Consider the following 11345-nt stretch of genomic DNA (forward strand, 5'->3'; position numbering starts at 1 on the left):
ACACTCCATACAAAACCACAGACAAAACTAGCCTGAAAATTTCAGTCTAAATTAATCTAGCCTCAAAGCTAGAATTAGATTCGAGTACCTGTTCGAAAACACCGTGTTGTTTACATTTACCTCAAGGTGCATTAAAGAGATCTCGTGGTGGAATCTAGGAACAAAGTGTATGTAGTCCAGGTGGTCTCATAGCATGTTTTTATAACCAAATTTAAGTATCACTTTTTGCCGAAAACTTTTTCTCAAACAAGCTTTCTGGAGGCTTGACGAATACACAAAATACTCTTTAAATACTCATTCAGAAGCAGAAGCGATAAAAATCAGCCTTCTAAATTCATACACCTTGAGATAAGCCCACCTATATATTATACCCACTTAGATAGCTGGTCGAAAACTGCTATACAATGCAAACAGCTGACAGGCTGAAATTTCAGCCTGCGAACTTAAAACGGAAAGGGCCCCAATAACATTTCAGCAGCAATAGTCTTTGTTGGAGAATTTGTCTCGTGGCATCACATACTCAAAAGAAAACCATAAGCGTGTAGTTGCGTATACTCCATGAATCTTGTTTGGTAGCGAAATATTACCTTTAAATATTGAGTTTTAACATGTTTTTGCGGAAAAAGCGCTGTTGTGACAGTACAACGGTCCAACAAAATGTAAACAAACAAGATACCGTATAGGTTACGATGTACCGTCCACGAGAGGGAGCCCCGTAGGTAAAGAGAAGGGAATGAAGGGAAACGACCTTTCTTCGGGATTAAGACGAGAGAGAGAGAGAGAGAGAGAGAGAGAGAGAGAGAGAGAGAGAGAGAGAGAGAGAGAGAGTCTTCGGGAGAAAGTAGAAAAGTATAAAAGGGATTGCCGCGGAGAACATAAGTCTCTTTCGAACAAGTACGGATTTTTTTTGTAACATCACGAGCAATATACAAGTCACGACGTTATAAGAAACTGCGCATTGTTTTAATCAAAACATTCGAACGAGCACTATTCTAGGTGCGGGAAACAACAAGCGCTATTTAGTAACTTTTTTGTTTTTGTTTTTGGTAGCAACCTACCAGTTTATTTATGCTTGTACATTCATAAGCTCCACGCACAAAGAAAATCATTTCTCAGCCTAAGAAGACCGGTTCGGCCCAATCTCACAGAAGCCGACATATTTATCATTTATACCACCGGGTAGCCCTTGTTAGTACATTCGATGTAATGAAGTAACAAAAATCGCTATTAAAATCCAATAAAAGGCATATTTATCAAGGCTTGTCAAAGTATATAATTTTTTACACTACAACATATCGTGCTGAAATTTCTCTTTGTCTGTGCAGATTTGTGTTTGTACACACATTTTTGATCAAGGCATCAATCATAACATATAATAAAATTTAAAATGAGATATTGTACATCGCTTTTTCATATGCTGCTTTAATATTTAAAATGTTGGCAACATAAAAGGTATTTAAAATTGACAAAGCAATAAACGTAAATCTAATTCTATCCTCTTTTCTCATTTCACGGTTTTGAGTGTGTGCATGCATGTAACGTTCAATACTTAAATTTGTTTTTAGGAAAACCAGCTGTATCGTTCAAAACACATCAACCACTATTGTTACCAAATTTGTTTCACTAATACCTACTGGATTACTGCCACTGTTCATGGCACTGTTCGCCACGTTATTGATTGTTCGCACCTAGGTCATCTCATTGATGTTCACAAAACACAGAATGCAACATACCAACTACAAAGGTATACAAACAACACGTAGCTATTATTGATTTCTCAGAACAAGCATACACTTCACAGAAACAAATACCATTAATACACCAACAATCACCTCAAACAATGGGAGAAAGCACGCTTGGTCGCACCCTTGGATGTTCTCACGCTGAAAATCACTAGCACACGCTAGCATACACTAACTAACTATCCTGTACATTGGAAAACAAATCCGGCATCCGGTAAAATCGAATACCACCATGCAGTGCACTACGAAAAAGGGAAGAGCAGACCACCGGGAGGGATGGGATATCAAACTTTGGCCGGTTCAACCGCACCAAAACCGGCTAATTGTACTAACGGTTGTTCACACTCGAAAAGTTGCGTTTCTGAATGGAACAGCAGCAAGGAAAAGCGTTGCGAGTGCGCTTCTTGCTAGTTTACGCTGCAGTCATCGCTTAAACTGATCCGGCAACATAAACATCCGGCCCGTGAGTATTGGGTTAAGTATCAAACATGCACATAATAGATTAACATTTGGCTTGTTCAATTACCCAGTATCCGTCTTTCTCTCTCTCTCTCTCTCTCTCTCTCTCTCTCTCTCTCGCTCTCTGCTTCTCTTTATGTTGATCCCTCATTACTTCGTCCAATCCATGGACATTATTTATATCTTGTTTTGTTTCAGACAACCGTGCCTACACACACATTTCTATACAATATCTGGTGCAATGTTAGAGAATTGAAAAACCCATGTTTAAGGCCTCTCGTTCTGGCTTAATATCCAACCAGAATGAATGATTCAATACTTCCAGGCATATCTGCTTTCATTTACGATTCCTCATTATAACTCCAAGCATTCACCTGTTCCATATAAGGCTAGCCTCCTCACAAGCTACACACTCCAGCATACACGTTAAATGAGACCGAGATTTGGTAAAAGTTGGGAGCTAGAACACACTGCTCCTGTCTCGGCTCCCAGGGGCAATATTTGCCGCTATAAAATGATAATGTTTCTATTCATGATAAAACTCATCCGGTGTTGTGGTGTGCGTTTTAGCGAGATGCATATCATAGCACCATCTGCCATTGACCGAGTTTGGCCCCTATTTCACATTGGTACCCGACGAACGTGGTTTACTCATTAGCCAACCCCTACCGGCATCGTATACTACCGGATACGACGTATTTCTAACCATCGCGACCACATTACCGTTCATCGTATGATTCGTGGCATTATAGCACGATAGAAGCAGCCAAATTCCACACTCTGGTGCTCAGCATATTTGCTTGGCCCGCGTACCATTCCTTCGAAACCAAACCAACCGACCTCTGGTTCATGCAATCATTAGGCATCAGAGTGAAATATTTATCTTTAAAAATCAATAAATTTTCATTATCATGCTTTTCATCACAATCTCACCAATCATATCGGAGAGCACTCTGGGAGGCTGCCCGATTGCGTTGAAGAAGGTGGCACAAAGCAATCCTGGGGGCCCGCGAACATTACGGTGCTGCTTTCCTAACCACTTGCACCACATTTTCTGATGATCTTCACTTATGCACACGGTTGCTATTCGTTGTTGCCAATGCGTGTACGAGACGCATAAAAGTGATTGAAGACGAAATTGCAAATTCGGCAAAGAGCGTTTTAAAGGATTCGCATTTGCTAAAAACGCATCACGCTAATGCTTTGCGCGTGCAGCGAGCACCGTTTTTGTTTTACAAACCTACCGTTGAAGCATCATGAACAGCGTGCTACTGCTTAAGCCCGTGTTAAGCCCAATTTAGAGCCCAAGTGAAATCTTACTTGAAATTTAGATTATTTTGCAATATTTCAATAAAGTGTTATCATGATGTGGCTTATCATACACCAAAAGAAAGGACATTCAATTCCCCAACTATCTAGTTTGTAAAAAAATATTGATTTGATAAATTAAATGGATTTCCTTGTGATTCACCGCTTTGTTCCTCTGAAAAAATAATTGTAAGCGAGGAATCACAAGGAAATGTATTTAATTAATTATTTCGATTTGTTTTACGAACTAAATCTCTAAATTGGATATCCTTTCTTTTTTATGTACGATAATCCAAATTAGGATATATATTTGATGAAATATTGCAAAATAACCAACACTTCACGTTCACTTTTACGCAAGGACTAAAACCTTTAGTTTTTTCGGTATGATGCAATCCTATTGGAATGTATTATGGTACTTAAAAGTAGCGTTACCTGAAAGTTTTACTTGAGTAATTTGTACAATCTTAGGAAAAATATCAACTGTGTGGAAAAATAATTTAATTTATTGAGGGTTTAAATATTATATGATTATTTATTTTATGATCAAACAAGCCTCATTTTTTTAAAAGAACATTAAAGTTATTTTTATTTAAAAAAGAAAAGTAGAATAATGGAAATTGTATGAAACGATTTTGAGATTTGTAATTTGCAAAGTAGATCAATTATATTTTTTCGTCAGTTTCAATGTTTTCTTAATAGAATAAAACTGATATAAGTAAGTACATAATCTGTAGCGGCTTTTTTCTATAAAACTATTTACTCATTGTAAATCAAACATGTTATAATGAAACAAAACTGACATTTATCTAAAAGAAGTGTCGCAAGTGATATACATGCTTCCTAAACTGCCTACAGTACCCAGCAACCGGAGAGTTTTTCTTTGTAATAGCCATCCGACCCAAATTTTGCAAGTTTCCAAATTAGATTTCTATTGAACAAATTTCTTGTTGCATCATTAATGACAAAAATGCTCTGTTCTTAACATCAGCTGCATTAACATTGAACACAATTATAACTAAGAAAAGCAACAGTAGTTCAACACTCTCCGACCTGCAAATCCAGCATTGCTACCGTTGATCAAAACATTATGGGAAACGGCCAAAAAATCGTGGGAACGCACCAAAAAAAATATGGGGACCCACCAAAAATTGATGCGAACCAACCAATAAATCGTGGGAAACCCTGTATTGGCTTGGCTTTTGATATCGAGATCTACTGTGTAATCTATCGCATTCTCAACGGCCATCTGTCACTGGTCAATCATCGGTGATTTGAATATTACATACCCAGCAAAGTCTTGATCTATTAATGCCATTGGCATCGTACAGTAGCTGTAACTCAACTGTTGTATGTAGCGAACACGGCATCAACGAAGATCATCTTATGGACGGCTATCACAAGGCCAACGATGGCTGTGATTTGTCTGCAATCTCCGTCGTCAATAATTGATGCACCCATGAAGCATAATACGTTCCACCATTGAATAAGACATTGATCATTATCCAAGCCTTACCTACGCCTTCTGCCCTTTTTTCTCTTTCAATATGCATTCCAGGTCCAGGGGGAGCGTTCCCACTCGTGAGACGGCTGTTCAGATGCAGCTGCAATTGAAAATTGCTGCCGAATAAACTGCAGTCCGCAGTGCATCTACAAAAATCATCTTCCGACCCGTTAGCAGCAGATGTAGTGTTGCCGTAAGCCATTATTCGTGCCCAAATCCAGACGCACATCAATCAACTGCATAGAAAGCTCTTCTGCTGAATGCCCTGAGAAGCTGGGATGTTGATGGAATCAGGGAGTACATGGGGGCCAATATCGTAATCACAGCACCATCGTCTGTCACCGGAACGCTTATGAACGCGCTTTGCTTACAATGAAGCAAAACATTCTACTTCCGGATGCTTTTAGGGGGTTTACATTACAGGGTTTTATTTAATTTGTAATACATTGTGCGAGGATAGTGAAAATGAGTTTAAAAAAGGTTAATTTCTTTATTCACTGCTGCGTTTTCACCAGCGACCATCGGTGGAGAAGCGGGAGGATGAAATGTGTGATCAATTAGTCGTTCCATGGAATCTCAATCATTATTTATCCTGATAGTTTCTTTGGATGGTGCAATGTTTACTAATGGTGTTAAGCTAGTAAGAGAAAAACACTTTTTGCTCTGGACGGCATATTCATTATGAACGTAACTGTTCTCATCTTACCATTTAATGGCGAATAACCGAAAAAAGTAACAAGTTTAACAAATAAAAAAGTTTCAAAAATATAATGGGAACTTAAAAATACTCTATGGTTTCAACCTACATAATCCAATCATTCGTAAATTTCATAAATCCTGTCAATAAAAGTATTCTCTTTGAATTTTCTCATTGTCCAGAAGCAAATATTAAAACGGTCTGTTTACTCAACTAGTTTAAAATGTCAGCTATAGAAGTGCCTGTTAAGTTATCTCAATTAGTTATTTAGCGCACTTCATGTCAGACTCGTTTGCAGTGGATAATCAATGACTTGAGTAAATCAAAACTCATAAAACCTTCGCAGTCAATCATTTATCAACAGCAACTAAATCAATAATCCTTTGCTACACCCTCGCGTCGTGCAAACAATTAAGATCCCCCCTCACCCGTAGAATAATCTCAATTGATTTACCGTATTTATTCGGTACTCATTTTTAAATCATTTAATGATAGCACTCTCTAAGTACTGCAACCATTTGTGGTAGGGCCATGACAGGATAGTTTGTTCGACTTTGTTCAAATAATCTATTGCATTGCATTTTGAAAAATGAGCGCGTATGAATAGGAAACAATACATGTAAGGTTAACGTACCTAAAGTGGGGTAGTACCAATAGCGGTGGTATTGCACTAAAATGCGCTTCGTAGTATAATTTAAAAGTAATTAAGTTACTTATGTGAATGTGAAATGGTCTCTGGTCTTTTACAAAGGATTTAAATGTAAAAAGGGATCATTCCGTTAGTGATAGTGAAAGAAAAATCCATTATTTTGTGAGATGTATCAACATTTTTTTAAAACCTAAGGATTTCGTAACGATACTCAAATCGTTGTGAGGGCTGTAAATGACCACATAACAATGCAATTATTATTTTTTAAACATCCCTTTTATGATATGTTATCGATGAATTGAAAATCATAGCCTTTTTAACATATTTTCACATTTTTAAGAGATTTTTACCATAGTTCCATTATAGGTACACAAAACAGCTATGTTCCTATAGTGGTTATAGTTATACAATCAGTGAAAACTGGACATTTTAGATTTTTTCTGGAATATTTTTAACGTGTCGTATTGTTTTCACAAAAATGAGCAACATAAATGAGTTTCATGTAAGTAATTTACAAAAAAAAAACCAAAATTGGTGGTTCTAATCAAAAGGTCAAATAATTTTAGTGAAACAAGAATATTTCATTACAGTTATGTTGAAAATCTAGTAATGGCGTGGTTATGTGGTCATTTAGAACGTTAACAGAAATATGAGTTTCGTTCCTAAAGATTTTGGAAAAATTTTGACACATCTCACAAAATAATGGATTTTTCGGTCACTAATTAACGGAATGGCCCCTTTTATCTTTTAAACCTTTGTAAAAAGCGAAAGAACATTTCACACTTACATCAATAACTTAATTACTTGTAATTTGCCGTGTGGACCGTATTTTAGTGCAATTACACCACTTTAAGGCCGGGCTACATTGATCGTACTCCGTAGTGTAATTTTTGTGAACGCGTACGCCATCTAGCGGTGGCGGGTTGAAGTTAGAGGCTGGTATAATTTATCTGTCAAAAAACGTTTTGGGTCGAGGAGGCTATAATTTTACCCAATGATGCATATATATTGGAAGATGGGGAAAAATGTTGCCCAGCGCTTTGTATGAATGACGATTTGTCCACCAACAACAATTAACGGTTTGCTTTGTTCCAATTTATAGGCGTTTATCAATATTTAAAACGGCATACAAGTAGCCTGGTCGAAACTTGATGAGACACCAAGTATGAATAATTTTGACACATAAATTATACAGACATCTAGCTTGCGCTGGTCGCCGCCAGATGCACTAGTGAAAATCAAAATTACACTACGGAGTACGATCAATGTAGCCCGGTCTTTAGGTACGTCTACCCTATAAAAATTGAATGCAGTTTATAACTTTATTTCGTTACAGTTTAAAGGCCGGGCTACATTGATCGTACTCCGCAGTGTAATTTTGATTTTCACTAGCGCATCTGACGGCGGCTGGTGGAAGCTTTTTTGGGTCATCAAGGGAATGGTCGTGCCGGATCTCAAAATTAAGTAGTTTTTTCACCGTTTTTTGATGCGAAAACGGCTGAAATACTTGCACAACATATTTATGCATCAATTACAATTTTTTCCCAGTCCAGTTAAAGTGAAAAATATGGAAAAATTACGTATTTTCTGGAGCAGCCTCAAATTGTTTGGCAAAATGCTTCGGTCAGCGGCCGCCAGATGCGCTAGTGAAAATCGAAATTACACTTGCGAGTACGATCAATGTAGCCCGGCCTTAAGATCTTTATCTCAGTTATTATCACATGCATATCACATGTTAAACATTCTCACTAATAAAAACAAGAAAAAACAATATGTTTCAGATTACCTATTCATATTTAAGCTGATAGCAACATAAATGATCCATACAAAGTTCTATGGTAAGATCCGTAGTAAAAATGACTTTCACATGGTTGCAACAATTATTCAAAAATTCAAACTCTCATTATCATTAAGTTCACCAACAGCACCCAACTTGTTAATGTGTGTAAAAAAGTTGTAATTATAGTTTAATCTCATTGCACATACAAGTCAAGCTAACATAAGTTAACGTTTGCTGTCATTTCCACCATTGTATCCTTATCATGCTGAAAAAAAACTATCGCGTAATGGTTTTCACTATTTGAAGTAGCCCACAGGATTATCTCTTAACAAAAAAGGCACTTTTGAAAATACTTTACCAGCTCTTTCCTTACTACAAACATTTGAAGGTGGGAAAACTCCACTAAACCGGTCTAGGAAATGGATTCTTTAATTACAAGTTCTTTTGCGTTACTCCCCATCACCACACGGGTTGGTGTATCGCATCAGCAGTCCAACACGTCTTTGGAAGTCCGGTGTAACCGTTTTCGCATAATGATCCCTTGAGTTAATCTTCAAATTTGTATTTTACTTCTGAAACCCCTGGCTCTTTTACTTACCCACCGACTGCAGCACATATCCCTCCAGGGGACTTAGCCTACAATCGTTTAGCAATAGTCCCGGTGCAGCAACGTGCTACACTCACCGCAGATCACCTGGTGGCAAGTTGTGCAGAATAGTTTTATTTTCTGTTCCGGATGCATCAGACATTTAATCGAGCGTAACACCGAGTCGCCTTCCCTCGGGATGAGTGGCGTCAGTCGGGTCCGCACTTTCATCAGCTCTGGTTGCCGCCGATGTGCTTCTCCGTAAAAGTTGCACAGCTTCAATGCACACCTTTGACAGGATACGGTTGCCGTTTGCTCAAAATAAATGCCATACAGTGAAACAGAAATGTAGATGTTTTTGAATTTCATCCGCCTAAGAGGATGATTCAGGAAAGAGGAGTTAACGGTTTCAAAACCAGTGTTTGTGGCATGAACATGAAATTGGAGAAATCGAATTAGTTTTTAACTCGAACAAGGCGGGTAAAAACACTGTTGCGCTCGGTAGGGCTGTGTTAGAATGCAAGTATTTTCATATGGGATTTGGTCGGATGAGTGTTGTAGAAGCGAGAAACTTAATTCCATAACGTTTCATAACATGCAAACTGACGGTTAGCGACCACACACAAAAAACGGTGACAATCATCGTGACTGGAAATACAGCGTGAAGCACAAGCAGGCTCGGTACCGAGGGGACAGTGTTGCGGTTGAGATTGGTTTCGCTGACCGCTGACCCTGTTTCAGTCAAATTGAATTGACATTGAAATGATGATGAAAGATTAGTGGTGTAGAAAATGAAATAAAGCCAAAGTGGTACATTTTTGGAAAAAAAATGAAACAGGAAAACGTCGACTGGTTGAAGGGTGTTATAAAATTGGCATAAGCAGCTTATTCAATTGGTGGTGAACTTTGGCCAAATTGATGTTTGATTGTTTAATGAAAAGCAAAACTGTTTACTTAAATAATTATTTTTTTTCTGATCAAAGCTTATTTGAATTTGAAAGGGCGATTAACAAACAGTGGAAGTTTATCAGTTGTCAACAAAGAGTAACCATCACATTCAGATTCATTTGGAACTCAAGTGGATAGTTATTTTTAGAGGAGTTATTTTTGAACGTTACTGTTGAATCCATTCCATATTGCATCTCGGCAAACGTATTAAAATTGCTCATTATGGAAGGCAATGTTGTTTATGTGAAATGGGGAAGAGAAAAGAAGCGTGCGCGAGCGACGGTATGTGCGCGAGAAGAAAGGAATCAAAAGAACGGGCGATCTTGAGCGAAGGAAGGAGAACGCGGTTACGGCGGGTAACGCGGAGCGAGAGGGAAGATGGGCAGAACCTATAAAAGCGGTGCGCGCTTTGGGGACGAGGAGTTAGTTTGGGGAACGATACGGGAACGGTTAAATGTGAACTACAAAACGAGTGCAAATAAATCGCGTAGAATTCTATTTTCCGGTGTCCTTATTTACTCCCCATTTCAGCTAACTACACATTTATAAGGACTATTGCTTTTACTCGGATTACGGAGTCGACATATCGAACGAAATCTAAGCATAAAAAACGCGATTGTAATATTCTGTGCCGATATAAATCGCTTAATATGCTCATTACAGGGTTTTCTAAATCAGTTTCGATTGTAAACGTTGTTATTCACCGCTTGCAAGATGTTAATCCACATCAAACTGTTATTTCATTTCCATCATAATTTAATTTCAATTCAATCTTAATTTTTTCAGCATGAATTTCAATTTCTTCATTTTAATTTTTTCAGCATGATTTTCACGTCTCAAGCTGGATGAAGTTTGATTGTTTTTTGTGGTGTGTAAAAAACCACGTGTAAAACAAAAAAAATATTATGAATCAAATACCCCATTTTAAAGCTGATGAAAAACATCTTGGATACTGTGAATAATTATGTTTACATTAGAAAGTGACTGGAAAACCTGATATTTATCATAACAAAGAATTTGGGGTTTTTGTAACGTTCACAGTGAATACAAATAACGAATATCAGTAAAAATGATTGTTGTAAGTAAAACAAGTAAGAACAAAATTCACTTATCACTTATCTTGCTTATCTATTGCTATTGTTATTGCTCAAGCAAAAAAACGATTTTACACGCGGAAAAGATGCATTGAACAAAATTCGCAAAACTACAAAAAATATGTCAAAAATTGTTTTCTTGCTACAATTTTAAAACCGTTGGAAAAAGAAATACTTCAATTGTCAGCAAAAATTATATCTACTAAATAATTGTGTGTATTTCAAAAGAATATTGAATAAAATTTATCCATTTATACCACGAACTTTCTTCGGAAAACGTGATACTCTATTGATGCGGAAACATATTTTGTACATCACACTCCATTTTTCTGATACGGGACGGCCTCGATTCCCATTCGGACCATCTCTTTGTGCAGTGGCAAAGCATTTTTTGTTGAAATCTGATAGGTGAATAAATTGATAATGTTTTCCGTCATAGTTATTGTCCAGCAAATGAAGTTCAAAGTTCAATGTCCTTCAGATACGGACATGAAAACAATACTTAAATATTTCAAAAACTGGCAGTATTTTAGGATATTTATATGTATTTTTTGGAACAGTATTCAATCATCTAAATA

This window comes from Anopheles coluzzii, chromosome 3 (assembly GCF_943734685.1).
Source record: "Anopheles coluzzii chromosome 3, AcolN3, whole genome shotgun sequence".
Classification (NCBI taxonomy): Eukaryota; Metazoa; Arthropoda; class Insecta; order Diptera; family Culicidae; genus Anopheles; species Anopheles coluzzii.